At 43.4% G+C, this 20,714-nt stretch overlaps 1 pseudogene; it reads right to left on the reverse strand.

Annotated features, from left to right (window-relative positions):
- Positions 1-3,504: 3,504 nt before the first annotated feature.
- On the reverse strand, positions 3,505-20,482 carry LOC123138878 (uncharacterized; annotated as a pseudogene).
- Between the last annotated feature and the right edge of the window lie 232 nt (positions 20,483-20,714).

Consider the following 20,714-nt stretch of genomic DNA (forward strand, 5'->3'; position numbering starts at 1 on the left):
TGATGAACATGCACCTCCGACTGAAGCAGCACATGCAGATTTGTTGATATTTCTTTTTTTGGAAAAGGTCCCAAGAGAAAAGGAGCACACGTGCACGAGAGCCTTCAGGGCGTCGGCAAGAAACATATGCATGTGTGTCATGCCTGACGTGTGCTTTCGCTTGGAAGATGATATTTGCATTACTTGCTAGCAAACACGGTTTGTCATGTGCTTGCTTGTACCCTGTTTTGTTGCAATGAAGTGATCCGGGAGCAGAGCAGGTGCCGAGGTGCGTATGTGGCTGATTCTGCACATGGTCAGTGCCAGCTGACTTTGGGCTTTTTTTCCTCGATAGCAAGCTTCTGGGTGACGGAGTGAGTTTTGAAAAATTTGGACCAAACCATCACAGGCCGCAGCAAATCATTGAAGTGTTAAAAAAAAGCAAATCATTGAATGGTCGATAAATTAGTTTATTATTATTATTTGATATTCTCGGAAAAAATATATTATTTCATATGCATCCCGGCTCAAACTACTTAAAAACCTTTGGAATAACCAATCCATACAAATCACCCCCCACGCGAGTACTCTCGAACCTAATTTGTACTCTTTTTTTCCAGGTGTGTGCACGCGCCTGCGTGTGTGTGCGCGCCCGCCTGAGCGTGTGTGCAGGGAAAAAATGGCTGGGTATCTACACACATATACGTATGTGTCTGAACCCAGTGAAATATCAGGATTGAACGCATCAACTTGAAAGCAACACTTGATGGGAAGCCCAAAAGCCCACAAAGTAAAACCCTCCATGCAGCTTCCTAGGGAGTATTTTCAGAGAAAGTTGATTATATAGGTCGATGAACCGCCTAGCTTTGTTGTTCGGTAAAACCAGACATAACTGTTACTTGATGGTAATGAAGTAACAAAGTCTTATTACATAATTGTTTGGAATAGACTTTCTGATATGCGGTAAACAAAATTACTACAATAGTGCTACATGGCACTGACAATCTCACCCTGAAAAGGAGCAACTGATGATCCATACCGTAGGACAGATGGCAACTGCTGATCAATAGAATATGTGTGGTTTATGAGCATAACCTGTGAATATCTGCACACATCGAAATCAAAGGCTTTAATTGGCGAGCAACTGAGTAACCACTCTGTTAACTATCTCAGCTATATGCTCAAATATGTGAATCTGCTGGTGCAGAGGCAACTGGTGTCGCAGCTTGTGTAGATACATCGATGTGTAAATGTTGTTCTGGCTTTGATTTACCTATCCCTGTCCTGATCATAGTAAATAGACATTTTATGACTAAACTCATAAAAACCCAAAATTTACAAAATTCATCCTAGCATCCGCAGCATCTCAACGAGAGCCAAGTAGCACCGGTTGACCTATTTATGCGTTAGCAGATACTAGTACTGCCAGATAAGCAGGTGGAATTCAACGAACATGAGCTTCTCCAAGCATTCATTAGCCAGCCCAGAACTAAGATTATAAATACACAACTTCAAACCAGATAGAAATTAAACAAAAACACACACAGAATGGGACATCGTGGAACATGAGCAGATATCGGAGGTAGAACATCCACCTGCCTGACACTACACGTGAGATAACCAAACGCTTGCACGCATGCGCACACACTGAAATGCAAGCAAGATCGATTGGCAAGCGAGCCTGCCACAACATGTTTGCTTAAAAAATAAAGCAAAACAAATTGAACGAAACACAAGTCAAGTACTCATTAACCGAAGAAAGTCAATGTACCTTTCACCATTCATGCCGGTTGACAAATGTCCATACGAATAGATAATAGACGGGAGTTACCAAAGTAAGCGACTAATTCTTACAAGTCCATTTCACAGCTGATCCTGTGCATATGCTACATAGATGGTCAATCTCCTTGGTTGAACATACAAAATGCAAATACCTACACCCGACAAGCCCTTTCGGCATTTCAGTTGCCAGAATAATGTAAAGAGACCTGTGGAGCAAGCAATACCATCAGCCAAACAATTTTCTACTAGGAATCCAATGGGAATTATTCTCATGACTTCTGTATGACTATTTTTTCTTTTTCTTTTTGTGGAACGACTTCTGTATGACTTGAGAAAACATCAGCTTCGCGCTTCGCCATTGCGGAAGTAAAATCATCTTAGCATTACTAGGAAAAACCAACATTGAAAAAGAAAACAATACTCCCTCCGATCCAAAATAAGTGTTGTGGTTTTAGTTCACCACGACACTTATTTTGCATCGGAGGGAGTACATAATTTGTAGCGTACTATCACACATTTGACCTTAATTTTCAGCAGTTTTTTGCTACATTTGATCTAAGTAGAAGCAAACAGAACAATGGGCATATGAGGGGCTCGTGGTCTTATGGAGTAGAAATGAAGGGGCATTTGGTTTCTAGCTCATAGGCATACTTTTTAGCAATGCAAGACCCAGCTAGACACTAACAAATCAAAGCAAGGGATCATGTCGTCTTATTAACTAAAATTTGCTTAGATCCAAAATAACTGCCATTTTGTTTGTACTCTTCACAGCATCAAGCAATAATTTCAACACTACACCAAAGATAATATGCTAGTGAAACTAAAAAGATCTTATGAGGGATGAAGCAGTTTTATGTGACGACTCTAGTCATGATTATGAAGTGCTATTAAACATCCATGGTGCCAAAATTGAAGAACTGAACTCTAGATAAAGCACGGCCAATGTATGTCGGACCGACCAAATTATTTAAGTGGCTAATTAATGGCCAATTACATATATATGCAAGTTTAGCGGACAATGAGTGACGCGCTGAGAAAATGTTTAACAAAACCTCCTGAAACTATGACAATTGCCCAAAACTATACTACTACAATAACTCCAAGCAAAACGATGATTAGCAGTATAAGATTTAACAAAACCGCCTACAGTAACCACCTTCCAGGGGTGAACAATCATTAGTTCACTACTAGGTATCACAGTGACCCAAAATAAGCAGCAATGTAAAATGGCATACCTATACAACGGTATAAATAAAGGAAATCTGAAACCAGATACGTGGGTATTGTTCGCTATCAATTACTTATTTACTTGTGTAGACAGGACAACATGCAAATCACACTAGGACTTGATAGACCCATAACCACAGGAAAAAAAATGTAGAAGGCAGCCGCGACAAGTAAAACAAAAAAAAATAACCATAAAGCACAACAAGGGTTAGTGCTTCATTTGCTACTACTTAGTATAACAACATTCTCATTTCCAAGCAGGCACAAACATGAGCACAATATAGAAAGAGGAAGGTCCTAAGCCATTATTCATCGGAGGGGCTAGAGGGAGAAGAACCCACACTACCAGAAGAAACTTGGGAGTACTAAGAAGGAGGTAAACTGAAAGCAAGGAAGCTGGATGGAACGGAGGGCAATCAAAGGAGCATATCCAGTAGAGGAGGTAGAACATCAGCTGGAGATAAGCTTACCTGCTCAACCAGCAGGTCAAATAGCATGCCCAACCGGACAATCATCTTACTTATCAACCAAAAGCTCAGCCCCATCGTGTCCAACATCAACACGTGTTCCTACAAACATAAAAAGTCAAACAACATGTCATGTGGGCAGAGAATATCGCTGCCACAACAAGGATAAGGTGAAGGAGCTCAAAGCTTGGTCCTCAAGTCAGTCCCCCTGATTTCCATATCAAGTATATTAGATTGTTACTGCACCATATCCATATGATACATCTGAAGCTTTCGCATTTACTAAGGCCCTGTTCGGTAATGGTCCGCTCCCGGAATCTGCGGAGCGGGTAAATGGCAACTCCACCATTTGACCTACAGCTCCGCCAACTCCGCTCCGGGAGCTGGGGAGCTGAGCGATGCCGAACAGCCCCTAACTCACTCTATAACGGGAGCCCTGCTCTGTAACCAATATCAGCGTCAAAGCCCCTCAAAAAAAAATCAGCGATCAATAAACCAGAAACGTGAATTTAGGCTCAAAACCCTAAGCACATGACGCCACGGCATTCCAACAAAGGATAAGTAGAAACGAGCACGTGTCAACTAGGTAATAGATAAATCCATTGTTGTAACAAATACTGGAACAAGACTCCAACTCAAAACCATGCTCTTGGTTTTAGTTGTTATTCCTATACTTCTAGTTCTTCACCATAACATAAAGAGAGCGATCAAACTGTAAATTTTAATTCCAATTCGACGATAAACCTCTATTGCTACCAGATCCACGACCTTGTGCAGTCTCCTTACTAATGTCTATCCTCTTCTGTTTCACGATTTGAAATGTTGTATCACTTTAAATCTAGCAAAGGGCCTACTTTCCTTAAGATTATCCAAGGCTTGCCACATGAAAAACTCTCTTTGTAATATTGTATTTTCACTATGATTTTAATCATGAACGGCCCAATGGCCACATGACACCAACGTCTTTCAACGATATCCTAAACCAATAGCTTAAGTCCTCAACTCCTCATACTTTTTTGGTGGCTTCGTAGCAATGCATGTGCATTGTGCTGGTTTACTGAATATTCCCATAACAGCGTCAGCGTATACTCATTAATATCATAAAAATGAAGAACATGGACAATCATACTGTTAACTCGTCAGAATGGACAAGTTATCTAGAGCTATCCTGAAGCTCATATCGGAAAATAAATCTAATACTAATAAATCTTTATAACATGTTGGATCATGATTTAAATCATCTTTAAGTAAATTTTAGCACTAAAAGATGAAAATGAACTCCGCTTAGTGTTTCCTGGTACAAATAGACTTGCCACATGGAGGGCAATCCTACAAATGATAAATGAATAATTACTCATAATTTCAAACAAAGTGGTTATGTTTTATTCAAACTCTGTTAGAAATATCAGCAGAGGTAACATACAGAACAAAATAAATATAACTAAGCTTAAGCTTCAAAGGGCATTTGAGGATTATATCATCCTTCAATAGGCAGGAAATAAAATGGTTAAATTATTCTATAAAGGGATTTGCCAATCTTGTTAATCATTGTATATTTCTGGAATACATACACAGGTAAGCATTGTTTTATTATATGGATATTCATATAATAAGCCGGTGATGACAGTTTGCTAGTTTCGACTTAAACCGCAAAAATAATTAGAAGAAGCTAACAAACTGCAGCCCAGTGCCTGGCTACAGAACATAAAGAAAATGAAATACCAAAATATATTTTTGTTAATCAATCATAGTCATTACCTAAAAGACACCACACACATCAGAACAGAACACTACAGAACATCATCGATGTACATTGAAGAGGCCATGAAGCAGCAAACGAAACAAATGATATGGTAGTAATTCAAATTGTTGGCTTAACACGGAATGACTTGAGCATAATTTCATCAGCCAATTGTTGAATAATTATTTGTTTTTTTGTATCGACAATGTAATCCATGCTATTACCTGCAGTGTAGACACTTTCGAATGGACGATAGTGAGGACGGGTTATGGTGGTTTCAGCAAGCTTCTTGAAATCCAATGACTCGAGGTGGATCATGAAGATGCCATTAACTGTCCAAATTAACATGACATTATTCTGCTCAGCAAACCCTAGTATCGAAAGGGCTATGGGGCTTTTATCCTCCGACTTCAGGGAAAGTAGCTTGTCCAATTCAATAGTTCTTCCAAGCTCCCATGAAACAACACCGTCGCAAGCGGTCTTCCTCTTCCATAACTGAGCGGTGTAGTCTGACATTGACATGAAGAGGAAACCCAGCCCACCACCCTCAGCCCTCATAACCTGAAAGTAGTTGCCCTTGCCATACATATCGACTGGAACTCGTATCACAGCTAGGCTCTGCTTCTCCAAATCAAACTTGAGAATTCCCTCAAAATTCCCAGAAAACATCCAGTAAAGGGAATCTCCAACCAGCACAACATCAAGCTCATAAAGCATGGTGGGAGAACCGCTCACAACAGGCTAGTATGGAAGCGGTTGTAAGCAGTACAGAGCAGACGATCGGGAGGACCAAGTCTTCGGGTGGGACAAAGCAGAGTTAAACCGTTGTGTGTTGGGCTGGGCAAGAGTGAGCGCGTGAGTGGGCCGTGGGCCTTGTAATGTGTCCGCAGTATATAAGCGGGCGTGTGTGTTGGGCAAAGACAAGTTTGAAATGAGAATATTCTGAATCTATTCTATCTTATCTCTTCCTGTCCACCGCTCGTCTCTAAGCTCTGTCCTCCCCTGCTGTTGTTGGGGAACATAGTAATTTCAAAAAATTTCCTACGCACACACAAGATCATGGTGATGGCATGGCAACGAGAGGGGAGAGTGTTGTCCACGTACCCTCGTAGACCGTAAGCGGAAGCGTTATGACAACGCGGTTGATGTAATCGTACGTCTTCACGATCCGACCGATCCAAGCACCGAACGTACGGCACCTCCGAGTTCAGCACACGTTCAGCTCGATGACGATCCCCGGACTCTGATCCAGCAAAGTGTCGGGGATGAGTTCCGTCAGCACGACGGCGCGGTGACGATGATGATGCTCTACCGGCGCAGGGCTTCACCAAAGCTCCGCAACAATATGACCGAGGTGAAATATGGTGGAGGGGGGCACCGCACACGGCTAAGGAACGATCCGTAGATCAACTTGTGTGTCATGGGGTGTCCCCTTGCCCCCGTATATAAAGGAGCAAGGGAGGAGGAGGCCGGCCCTAGGAGGAGGGCGCGCCAAGGGGAGTCCTACTCCCACCGGGAGTAGGACTCCTTCTTTCCTAGTCCAACTAGGAGAAGGGGGGAAAGGAGGGAAGTGGAGAAGGAAGGGAGAGGGGGGCCGCGCCCCAAACCCTTTGTCCAATTCGGACTGGGCTTGGGAGGGGCGCGCGCCACCTCCTGGCTCCTTCCCACTAAGGCCCATTAAGGCCCAATACTCTTCCCCGTATTCCCGTAACTCCCCGGTACTCCAAAAAATACCCGAATCACTCGGAACCTTTCCGAACTCCGAATATAGTCGTCCAATATATCGATCTTTACGTCTCGACCATTTCGATACTCCTCGTCATGTCCCCGGTCTCATCCGGGACTCCGAACTCCTTTGGTACATCAAAACTCATAAACTCATAATAAAAATGTCATCGAAACCTTAAGCGTGCGGACCCTACGGGTTCGAGAACTATGTAGACATGACCTAGAACTATTCTTGGTCAATAACCAATAGCGGAACCTGGATGCTCATATTGGCTCCTACATATTCTACGAAGATCTTTATCGGTCAAACCGCATAACAACATACGTTGTTCCCTTTGTCATCGGTATGTTACTTGCCCGAGATTCGATCGTCGGTATCCAATACCTAGTTCAATCTCATTACCGGAAAGTCTCTTTTCTCGTTACATAATGCATCATCCCGCAACTAACTCATTAGTCACATTGATTGCAAGGCTTGTAGTGATGTGCATTACCGAGAGGGCCCAGAGATACCTCTCCGACAATCGGAGTGACAAAACCTAATCTCGAAATACGCCAACCCAACATGTACCTTTGGAGACACCTGTAGTACTCCTTTATAATCACCCAGTTACGTTGTGACGTTTGGTAGCACCCAAAGTGTTCCTCCGATAAACGGGAGTTGCATAATCTCATAGTTACAGGAACATGTATAATTCATGAAGAAAGCAATAGCAACATACTAAACGATCAAGTGCTAAGCTAACGGAATGGGTCATGTCAATCACATCATTCTCCTAATGATGTGATCCCGTTAATCAAATGACAACTCTTTTGTCTATGGTTAGGAAACATAACCATCTTTGATAAACGAGCTAGTCAAGTAGAGGCATACTAGTGACACTATGTTTGTCTATGTATTCACACATGTATTATGTTTCCGGTTAATACAATTCTAGCATGAATAATAAACATTTATCATGATATAAGGAAATAAATAATAACTTTATTATTGCCTCTAGGGCATATTTCCTTCAGTCTCCCACTTGCACTAGAGTCAATAATCTAGTTCACATCATCATGTGATTAAACACAAATATTCACATCTGTATGTGATTAATACCCATAGTACACATCGTCATGTGATCAACACCCAAAGGGTTTACTAGAGTCAATAATCTAGTTCACATAGCTATGTGATTAACAACCAAAGAGTACTAAGGTATGATCATGTTTTGCTCGTGAGAGAAGTTTAGTCAACGGGTCTGTCATATTACAGAGTCGTATGTATTTTGCAAATATTCTATGTCTACAATGCTTTGCATGGAGCTACTCTAGCTAATTGCTCCCACTTTCAATATGTATCCAGATTGAGACTTAGATCATCTGGATCGATGAAAAAGCTTGCACCGATCTAACTTTTTATGACGGGCTCTTTTATCACCTCCATAATCGAGAAGTATTTCCTTGGTCTTTACTAAGGATATTCTTGACCGCTGTCCAGTGATCTACTATTAGATCAAAATTTTATTCCTTTGCCAAACATAGAGCAAGGTATACAATAGGTCTGGTTCACAGCATAGCATACTTTATAGAACCTATGACTGAGGCATAGGGAATGACTTTTCATTCTCTTTCTATTTTCTGCCATAGTCGGGTTTTGAGTCTTACTCAACTTCACACCTTGCAACACAGGCAAGAACTCTTTCTTTGACTGTTCCATTTTGAACTACTTCAAAAAATTTATCAAGGTATGTATTCATTGAAAATTTATCAAGCGTCTTGATCTATCTATATAGATCTTGATGCTCAATGTGTAAGCAGCTTCACCGAGGTCTTTCTTTGAAAAACTCCTTTCAAACACTCCTTTATGCTTTCCAGAAAATTCTACATCATTTCCAGTTAATAATATGTCATTCACATATACTTATCAGAAATGCTGTAGTGCTCCCACTCACTTTCTTGTAAATACAGGCTTCTCAAAAAGTCTGTATAAAACCATATGCTTTGATCAACTCATCAAAGCGTATATTCCAACTCCGAGAGGCTTGCACTAGTCCATAAATGGATCGCTGGAGCTTGCACACTTTGTTAGCACCTTTAGGATCGACAAAACCTTCTGGTTGCATCATATACAACTCTTCTTTAATAAATCTATTAAGGAATGCAGTTTTGACATCCATTTGCCAGATTTCATAAAATGTGGCAATTGCTAACATGATTCGGACAGACTTAAGCATCGATATGAGTGAGAAAATCTCATCGTATTCAACACCTTTGAACTTGTCTAAAACCTTTTGCAACAAGTCGAGATTTGTAGATAGTAACACTACTATCAGTGTCCGTCTTCCTCTTGAAGATCCATTTATTTAACATGGCTTGCTGATCATCGAGCAAGTCAACCAAAGTCCATACTTTGTTCTCATACATGGATCCTATCTCAGATTTTATGGCCTCAAGCCATTTCACGGAATCTGGGCTCATCATCGCTTCCTCATAGTTTGTAGGTTTATCATGGTCTAGTAACATGACTTTCAGAACAGAATTACTGTACCACTCTGGTGCGGACCATACTCTGGAAAACCTACGAGTTTCTGTAGTAACTTGATCCAAAGTTTCATGATCATCATCATTAACTTCCTCACTAATCGGTGTAGGCATCACTGGAACTGATTTCTGTGATGAACTACTTTCCAATTTGGGAGAAGGTACAATTACCTTATCAAGTTCTACTTTCCTCCCACTCACTTCTTTCGAGAGAAACTCCTTCTCTAGAAAGGATACATCTTAGCAATGAATAACTTTCCTTTGGATCTGTGATAGAAGGAGTACCCAATAGTTACTTTTGGGTATTCTATGAAGACACACTTCTCCGATTTGGGTTCGAGCTTATTAGGTTGAAACTTTTTCACATAAGCATCGCAGCCCCAAACTTTAAGAAACGAAAACTTTGGTTTCTTGCCTAAACCATAGTTCATAAGGCATCATCTCAACGGATGTTGATGTTGCCCTATTTAAAGTGAATGCAGCTGTCTCTAATGCATAACCCCAAAACGATAGTAGTAAACCGATAAGAGACATCATAGATCGCACCATATCCAATAAAGTGCGGTTACGATGTTCGGACACACCATAACATTGTGGTGTTCCAGGTGGCATGAGTTTGTGAAACTATTCCACATTGTTTTAATTGAAGACCAAACTCATAACTCAAATATTTTCCTCCACGATCAGATCGTAGAAACTTTATTTTCTTGTTACGATGATTCTCCACTTCACTCTAAAATTCTTTGAACTTTTCAAATGTTTCAGACTTGTGTTTCATTAAGAAGATATACTCATATCTGCTCAATTCATCTTGTGAAGGTCAGAAAATAACGATACTTGCCACGAGCATCAATACTCATTGGATCGCATACATCGGTATGTATTATTTCCAATAAGTCAGTAGCTCGTTCCATTGTTCCGGAGAACGGAGTTTTAGTCATCTTGCCCAAAAGGCACGGTTCGCAAGCATCAAATGATTCATAATCAAGTGATTCCAAAAACCCATCAGTATGGAGTTTCTTCATGCTCTTTACACCGATATGACCCAAACGGCAGTGCCATAAATAAGTTGCACTATCATTATTAACTTTTCATCTTTTGGCATCAATATTATGAACATGTGTATTACAACGATCGAGATCCAACAAACTATTTTCATTGGGTGTATGACCATCGAAGGTTTTATTCATGTAAACAGAACAACAATTATTCTTTGACTTTAAATGAATAACTGTATCGCAATAAACATGATCAAATCATATTCATGTACAACGCAAACGCCAAATAACATTTATTTAGGTTTAACACTAATCCCGAAAGTATAGGGAGTGTGCGATGATGATCATATCAATCTTGGAACCACTTCCAACACTCATCGTCACTTCCCCTTCAACTAGTCTCTATTTATTCTGTAACTCCTGTTTCGAGTTACTAATCTTAGCAACCGAACAAGTATCAAATACTCTGGGGCTACTATAAACACTAGTAAGGCACACATCAATAACCTGTATATCAAATATACCCTTGTTCACTTTGCCATCCTTCTTATCCACCAAATATTCAGGGCATTTCCGCTTCCAGTGACCATTCCCTTTGTAGTGTAAGCACTCAGTTTCAGGCTTTGGTTCAGCTTTGGGCTTCTTCGTGGGAGTGACAACTTTCTTGTCATTCTACTTGAAGTTCCCTTTCTTTCCCTTTGCCCTTTTCTTGAAACTAGTGATCTTGTCAACCATCAACACTTGATGCTCTTTCTTGATTTCTACCTTCATCGATTTCAACATCACGAAGAGCTCGGGAATCGTTTTTGTCATCCCTTGCATATTGTAGTTCATCACAAAGTTCTACTAACTTGGTGATGGTGACTAGAGAACTCTATCAATCACTATCTTATCTGGAAGATTAACTCCCACTTGATTCAAGCGATTGTAGTACCCAGACAATCTGAGCACATGCTCACTAGTTGAGCGATTCTCCTCCATCTTTATAGTTATAGAACTTGTTGGAGACTTCATATCTCTCAACTCGGGTATTTTCTTAAAATATTAACTTCAACTCCTGGAACATCTCATATGGTCCATGACGTTCAAAACGTCTTTGAAGTCCCGATTCTAAGCCGTTAAGCATGGTGCACTAAACTATCAAGTAGTCATCATATTGAGCTAGCCAAATGTTCATAACGTCTGCATCTGCTCCTGCAATAGGTCTGTCACCTAGCGGTGCATTAAGGACATAATTCTTCTGTGCAGCAATGAGGATAAACCTCAGAGCACAGATCCAATCCGCATCATTGCTACTAACATCTTTCAACACAATTTTCTCTAGGAACATATAAAAATAAACATATGAAAGCAACAACGCGAGCTATTGATCTATAACATAATTTGCAAAATACTACCAGGACTAAGTTCATGATAAATTTAAGTTCAATTAATCATATTACTTAAGAACTCCCACTTAGACAGACATCTCTCTAATCCTCTAAGTGATTACGTGATCCATATCAACTACACCATGTCCGATCATCACATGAGATGGAGTAGTTTCAATGGTGAACATCACTATGTTGATCATATCTACTATATGATTCACGTTCGACCTTTCGGTCTCCGTGTTCCGAGGCCATATCTGTATATGCTAGGCTCATCAAGTTTAACCTGAGTATTCCGTGTGTGCAACTGTTTTGCACCCGTTGTATTTGAACGTAGAGCCTATCACACCCGATCATCACGTGGTGTCTCAGCACGAAGAACTTTCGCAACGGTGCATACTCAGGGAGAACACTTCTTGATAATTAGTGAGAGATCATCTTAAAATGCTACCGTCAATCAAAGCAAGATAAGATGCATAAAGGATAAACATCACATGCAATCAATATAAGTGATATGATATGGCCATCATCATCTTGTGCTTGTGATCTCCATCTTCGAAGCACCATCATGATCACCATCGTCACCGGCGCGACACCTTGATCTCCATCATAGCATCGTTGTCGTTACGCCATCTATTGCTTCTACGACTATCGCTACAGCTCAGTGATAAAGTAAAGCAATTACAGGGCGTTTGCATTTCATACAATAAAGCGACAACCATATGGCTCCTGCCAGTTGCCGATAACTTCGGTTACAGAACATGATCATCTCATACAATAAAATATAGCATCACGTCTTGACCATATCACATCACAGCATGCCCTGCAAAAACAAGTTAGACGTCCTCTACTTTGTTGTTGCAAATTTTACGTGGCTGCTACGGGCTTAGCAAGAACCGTTCTTACCTACGCATCAAAACCACAACGATAGTTCGTCAAGTTAGTGTTGTTTTAACCTTCGCAAGGACCGGGCGTAGCCACACTCGGTTCAGCTAAAGTGAGAGAGACAGATACCCGCCAGTCACCTTTAAGCACGAGTGCTCGTAACGGTGAAACCAGTCTCGCGTAAGCATACGCGTAATGTCGGTCCGGGCCGCTTCATCTCACAATACCGCTGAGCCAAAGTATGACATGCTGGTAAGCAGTATGACTTGTATCGCCCACAACTCACTTGTGTTCTACTCGTGCATATAACATCAACGCATAAAACCTAGGCTCGGATGCCACTGTTGGGGAACATAGTAATTTCAAAAAATTTCCTACGCACACACAAGATCATGGTGATGGCATGGCAACGAGAGGGGAGAGTGTTGTCCACATACCCTCGTAGACCGTAAGCGGAAGCGTTATGACAACGTGGTTGATGTAGTCGTACGTCTTCATGATCCGACCGATCCAAGCACCGAACGTACGACACCTCCGAGTTCAGCACACGTTCAGCTCGATGACGATCCCCGGACTCCGATCCAGCAAAGTGTCGGGGATGAGTTCCGTCAGCACGACGGCGTGGTGACGATGATGATGCTCTACCGGCGCAGGGCTTCGCCTAAACTCTGCGACGATATGACCGAGGTGGAATATGGTGGAGGGGGGCACCGCACACGGCTAAGGAACGATCCGTAGATCAACTTGTGTGTCATGGGGTGCCCCCCTGCCCCCGTATATAAAGGAGCAAGGGAGGAGGAGGCCGGCCCTAGGAGGAGGGCGCGCCAAGGGGAGTCCTACTCCCACCGGGAGTAGGACTCCTTCTTTCCTATTCCAACTAGGAGAAGGGGGGAAAGGAGGGAAGTGGAGAAGGAAGGGAGAGGGGGGCCACGCCCCAAACCCTTTGTCCAATTCGGACTGGGCTTGTGAGGGGCGCGCGCCACCTCCTGGCTCCTTCCCACTAAGGCCCATTAAGGCCCAATACTCTTCCCCGTATTCCCGTAACTCCCCGGTACTCCGAAAAATACCCGAATCACTCGGAACCTTTCCGAACTCCGAATATAGTCGTCCAATATATCAATCTTTACGTCTCGACCATTTCGAGACTCCTCGTCATGTCCCCGGTCTCATCCGGGACTCTGAACTCCTTCGGTACATCAAAAATCATAAACTCATAATAAAACTATCATCGAAACCTTAAGCGTGCGGACCCTACGGGTTCGAGAACTATGTAGACATAACCTAGAACTATTCTGGGTCAATAACCAATAGCGGAACCTGGATGCTCATATTGGCTCCTACATATTCTACGAAGATCTTTATCGGTCAAACCGCATAACAACATACGTTGTTCCCTTTGTCATCGGTATGTTACTTGCCCGAGATTCGATCGTCGGTATCCAATACCTAGTTCAATCTCGTTACCGGCAAGTCTCTTTTCTCGTTACATAATGCATCATCCCGCAACTAACTCATTAGTCACATTGCTTGCAAGGCTTGTAGTGATGTGCATTACCGAGAGGGCCCAGAGATACCTCTCCGACAATCGGAGTGACAAAACCTAATCTCGAAATACGCCAACCCAACATGTACCTTTGGAGACACCTGTAGTACTCCTTTATAATCATCCAGTTACGTTGTGACGTTTGGTAGCATCCAAAGTGTTCCTCCGGTAAACGGGAGTTGCATAATCTCATAGTTACAGGAACATGTATAAGTCATGAAGAAAGCAATAGCAACATACTAAACGATCAAGTGCTAAGCTAACAGAATGGGTCATGTCAATCACATCATTCTCCTAATGATGTGATCCCATTAATCAAATGACAACTCTTTTGTCTATGGTAGAGGCATACTAGTGACACTATGTTTGTCTATATATTCACACATGTATTATGTTTCCGGTTAATACAATTCTAGCATGAATAATAAACATTTATCATGATATAAGGAAATAAATAATAACTTTATTATTGCCTCTAGGGCATATTTCCTTCAGCTATCTCTCTCTCTCTCTGCTGATCACCGTCGACTCCGGCCACCGTAGGGCCGTGACAGTTGGTATCAGAGCCATCGCTCCAGCGGGCCTGTGGGGGCAGCGTCTCGCCACGCCACCGCGCTGCAATTTTTTTTCCCTGAGTCGTACCTGGCAAATCCGAGGCAACGGTAGCGGATCACCCTAGGGTTCGATATGCGTAATTCCTGACCTGAGGTGGGTTGATTCGGAGGAAAACCAGCGACCACGACGACATTTAAGCCCAACCCGCAGTCGTGTTTTTTGGCGGACGAGATGGAAGCGTTCCAGGAGCGGATGCTGCAGGAGTTCGCCGCATTGCGGGCCGCGCAGAACAAGCTGGATGCGGTCGATGGGATCTGCGCTCAGCTGGAGGCTCTCGACGCGAAGCTCTCGGAGCAAACAGCACGGCTGGACCAGGTACAAGTCAAGGTCAATGTCTCCTGTGATACGTTGGGGCAGGTGCAGCAGAACCAGAGTCTTGCCGTTCAGATGCACAAGCGGCAGGATACTGCGGAAGCGTCGTCTCCAACCGCATCAGAGGTCTCCAACAACATTCTGGGGGCGGGACCCAAGTTACCTGGGCGTCCTCCACCACGTCCTATTCAGGTGACTGACACCACGCCTGAGTTTCAATAACCCGGGGCTCCGATCGGTGACGAAAACTCCAACAAGCGGCAATGGATGCCGAAAATGGATTTCCCGCAATTTGATGGTACCGAGGTCCGGATCTGGTTGGACAAGTGTGAGGCATTTTTCAGATTGTATAACATTCCGGACAGCTTCAAAGTTACTTCTGCTTCTCTGTACTTATCTGACAACGCAGCTCATTGGTACCAGTCGTTCAAACAGACAGGTGCAGTTCACACATGGGAACAGTTTTGTGCTGCTGTGTTATTGGAGTTTGATGTGGATGTATACAGACTCAAGATGAAAGAAATGATGATGCTGAAGCAGTTGGGTACAGTGGATGAGTATAAGCAACAGTTTCTCCAATTGGTCTATACAGTAAGGCTCTATGAACCAACACTCAGTGAGACATTTCTAGTGACAAGGTTTATTATGGGCCTGAAGGATGAGCTGCGCTCTGCAGTGGAGTTTCAGATTCCTTACTCAGTACAAGTGGTAGCTCAATATGCTGCTGTTCAAGAAGACTTAGTTCTGCAACAGAAAAGCTACAAGCCAAGTTTCCCCAAACCTGCTTACACTAAGACTGACAACTGGTCAAGGTTAGCAACAGGGGAACTGTGGAAAGCAAAGCAGTTGAAAGAATATAGGCGTGCAAATGGTCTATGTTACAAGTGTGGGGATAAGTATGTGCCAGGCCATGTGTGCCATCAGCCAGTAGCAGTGAAAGCCCAATTGAAAGCTGCTGAAGTTGTGGATCCTCATGAGATAATCTCCGATGCAGTCCTGGATGCTCTAATTACAGGAGAAACTGAGGAATGTGCTACTGTGTCAGCTGCAGCTTTGTCTGGGGCTACTCATCCTAAGACAGTCCAACTAAGAGCTTTAGTGGGTAACAAAGTGGTCCTGATTCTTGTTGATTCAGGCAGCACACACACATTTGTGGATCAGTCATTATTGAGCAAAATTGCTGTCACTCCATAGAAATTAGAAAGACCAATGCCTGTGAAAGTAGCAAATGGCCACTTAATAAATTGTGTGGAAAAAGTACCTAAACCGACCTGGTGGATTCAGGGACACAACTTCTGCAGTTCTATGCAAGTATTACCCCTGGGAGGACATGATATCATATTGGGAATGGATTGGTTAGAACAATGGGGAGTGATGAAGTGTCATTGGGCTGACAAGTGGATCCAGTTTCAATATCAAGATCAAGAAGTTAAGTTACAAGGGGTATTGCCAGTAAAACAAGAACACATTGAGGAAGTTTCTGCAGATCAATTGGCCAAGTGGGAAAAAGGGAATGAGGTGTGGGCAACTGCTCTACTCAACAGGATTGTAATGGCACCTATGTTGGAAACACCACCAGCTGTGCAGCAGGTGTTAGACAGGAACAAGGAAGTGTTCAGAGATCCAAAGACTTTACCTTCCCACAGAGCTTTTGATCACTCTATCAATTTACTGCCTGATATAGTGCCTGTTAACTATAGACCTTACAGATACTCACCTCTACAAAAGGATGAAATAGAGAAGCAGGTAAAGGAAATGTTGGGTGCTGGTTTAATAACACCTAGTATGAGCCCTTTTGCTGCTCCTGTGTTGTTGGTCAAAAAGAAAGATGGTACCTGGAGGTTCTGTGTAGACTATAGAAAGCTTAATGATGTAACTGTGAAGAACAAGTTTCCTATGCCAGTTATTGATGAGATACTGGATGAATTAGGAGGAAGGAAATGGTTTTCCAAATTGGATCTAAAAGCTGCGTACCATCAGATAAGAATGAAAGAAGAATATGAGTTCAAAACAGCCTTCAAGACACACCATGGACAGTTTCAGTTCAGAGTGATGCCCTTTGGTCTAGCTACTGCACCAGGTACATTCCAATGTGTGATGAATTTCCTGTTTGCAGGACCTAACAGGAAGTTTGTGTTGGTATTCATGGATGACATCTTGATATTTAGTTTCACATTGGAAGAGCATTTGGAGCACCTGCAGTCTGTTTTTGATATACTCAAAGCAAATCAGTTGTGTGTCAAGGAATCTAAATGTGTGTTTGCTTAGAATTCTCTGGAATATTTGGGACATATCATTTCTGACCAAGGTGTGGCAACAGATCCTGCAAAAACTAAGGCAATGCTGCAGTGGCCTGTGCCAACTAATGTTACCGAGTTGAGAGGGTTTTTGGGTCTGACAAGATATTACAAGAAGTTTTTAAGAAATTATGGCATATTGGCCAGACCTCTCACTACCCTGCTCAAGAAGCAATCATTTGTATGGACAGAGACAGCCCAACAAGCTTTCCATCTGCTCAAACAAGCTATGGTCAACACACCAGTGTTAGCTCTGCCTGATTTCAACAAGACATTCACTGTGGAAACAGATGCTTGCAACACAGGTGTGGGGGCAGTGCTGTCACAAGAGGGCCATCTAGTGGCCTTTTACAACAAAGCACTGGGAGTCAACAATCAAAAAAAGTCCATATATGAAAAGGAATTCTTGGCAATTATGATGGCAATTGACAGGTGGAGATCTTACTTGTCTAGAGCCCCTTTTGTGATCAAAACTGACCACCAGAGTTTGTGCCACTTGGGATATCAAAATTTGACTTCAGATTTGCAAAGAAAAGCAATGACCAAGTTAGTGGGATTACAATTTAATATCCAGTACAAGAAAGGGGTTGAAAATTCAGCTGCTGATGCTCTATCTAGAGTGGCCCATCTGTTTCAAGTACAACATGTATCCACCAGCAAGCCAGTGTGGGTGCAAGAAATATTGAATTCATATTCAGTGGATCCTGTAGCTTCTGCAATGCTGCAAAAGTTGGCAATAGACCCAAAGGCTTGCCCGGGATTTCAGTTGCAAGAGGTTTTGATTAAACAAGATCACATAATTTGGGTGGCAGCTAACACAGGTCTTCAAACTAAGTTGATACAGGCTTTCCATTCCAACCCTGTAGGGGGACACTCTGGCATCCTGTCCACATATCACAGAGTGAAGCAACTCTTCTGTTGGCAGGGATTAAAGGAAGCTGTAGAGAACTTTGTGAAACAATGTGACACTTGTCAACAAGCCAAACATGAATTATGCAAAAAACCTGGCTTACTGCAGCCTTTTCCAGTACCTGACAGCCCATGGCAAGAGATCAGTATGGATTTCATTGAAGGTTTACCCAAGTCAGAAGGATACAGTGCAATATTAGTAGTGGTTGATCGCTTTACTAAAGTAAGTCATTTCCTGCCTCTAAAGCATCCATTCACAGCTGCTTCTGTGGCCAAGGTTTTCCTGAACAACATCGTCAGACTGCATGGTTTGCCACTGGCTATAGTGTCTGACAGAGACAAGATCTTTACTAGCTCATTCTGGAAGGAGCTGTTTCGTGTATGGGGAACTGAGTTGCAAATGAGCACAACGTATCACCCACAAACGGATGGTCAAACGGAGCGCGTAAACCAGTGCTTGGAAATGTATCTTCGATGTGCAGTACATGATTCTCCAAAGAAGTGGGCGGCGTGGTTGCCACAAGCAGAGTTTTGGTACAACACCTCATATCACTCCTCCTTGGGCTGTACACCGTATCAAGTGCTCTACGGACATGCCCCCAATATGGGCCAATTGTGGGGACAAGCTACATCTCAAAATTCAGACGTACAAACTTGGCTGGCCTCTCACACTGAACACAACGCTGCTCTGAAGGAACATCTGTCGAGAGCTCAGTCCAAGTACAAACAGTTTGCAGATCGCAAACGGTCTGACAGAGAATTTGCGGTGGGTGAAATGGTCTACTTAAGATTACAGCCATGTGCTCAATCTACGGTGGTAAATCGTCCGTGTCACAAGCTTGCTCTCAAATACTTTGGCCCTTACAAAATTCTGGACAAGGTGGGAAATGCAGCATATCGTTTGGAGTTACCTAGAGGGAGCCAAGTACACCCAGTCTTCCATGTCTCACAGCTAAAGGGACACATTCCAGATCACACCCCAGTGTTCACCTCTTTACCAGTACCAGTGGATCTATCACTGCCAGGTGTGGTGCCTGAGGAAATTCTTGATCGACGGCTGGTTAAGAAGAAGAACGCAGCACACTTACAGATCCTGGTGAAGTGGGCGACGCTGCCTGCTGCATCCGCAACCTGGGAGGATTACAACATTCTCAAGTTGAAGTTTCCAAATGCACCAGTTTGGGGACAACCTGGTTCTCTAGGGGACGGTACTGTAAGCAGTCCAGAGCAGACGATCGGGAGGACTAAGTCTTCAGGCGGGACAAAGCAGAGTTAAACCATTGTGTGTTGGGCTGGGCAAAAGTGAGCATGTGAGTGGGCCGTGGGCCTTGTAACGTGTCCGCAATATATAAGCGGGCATGTCCATTGGGCAAAGACAAATTTGAAATGAGAATATTCTGAATCTATTCTATCTTATCTCTTCCTGTCCACTGCTCGTCTCTAAGCTCTGTCCTCCCCTACTGTCTCTCTCTCTCTCTGCTCATCGCCGTCGACTCCAGCCACTGTAGGGCCGTGATAGTGGTGTTGAGATACGGTCTCCCCACAAGCCGGTCTTTGACGAGTAGCAGTCTCACGTGTATGTTGCTCGTCATCCGAATGTGTAACTGCCAAGACCACCTGGAAGTGTTCGTCTCTGGTGGTGTGAAGCACCGCCCTGTGCGTCCTCTCGAACCCCGGGGGAACGGCAATGCGGTGCTGGTCTGCGGTGACGGGGTCCCACACTACGACCTGGAAACGCTTCATAGGCCAGAAGAGTAGGAGGCCATGGCGGCACCCAAGGGAAAAGCGGTAATCATCAACGTCGAAAAGCAAGGAGAAGCGCCCGGGAGGGACTTGATTGGGGGCATCCAGAGTAGGTAGGAAGGAAAGATCATTGTACTTGTCAAAGAAACCGAGGAGAGGGGCGTTGCAGCAGTGGCGGAGGCGGAAGCGGCGGCAGAAGCCGGGATCGGAGACGAGGCTGCGCTAGAGCTTGCAGACGAGGGATGCGCGCGGGAGGGAGGAGGGCTGCAGGGACAGGCGGAGCAGGATCTCGGAAAGCAGGTCGTCGTCTTCCAGCGGCGCGGCCACCGGCGAGCGGACGTGGCGGCGGCAGCTGCACATCTCTCGTGGGGAATGGGCGAATGGCAGTGGACTCGAACCAGCACGCAAGATTTCCTTTTTGAGGGGTCGCAAGATTTTTTTTTTGAGGCGCCGCAAGGATAAAACTGTCGCTGGCAATGAGGGCCCTGTGAGTTCATTTTGTCCTGATGGTTCGAGAGCCCATGGCCCATGGCTACACAAACATTGAAGCCCATGAGTTGCCTTTTGTTTTTAATTTTTGCAAGGCAAACTC

This window comes from Triticum aestivum, chromosome 6B, assembly GCF_018294505.1.
Source record: "Triticum aestivum cultivar Chinese Spring chromosome 6B, IWGSC CS RefSeq v2.1, whole genome shotgun sequence".
Taxonomy (NCBI): domain Eukaryota; kingdom Viridiplantae; phylum Streptophyta; class Magnoliopsida; order Poales; family Poaceae; genus Triticum; species Triticum aestivum.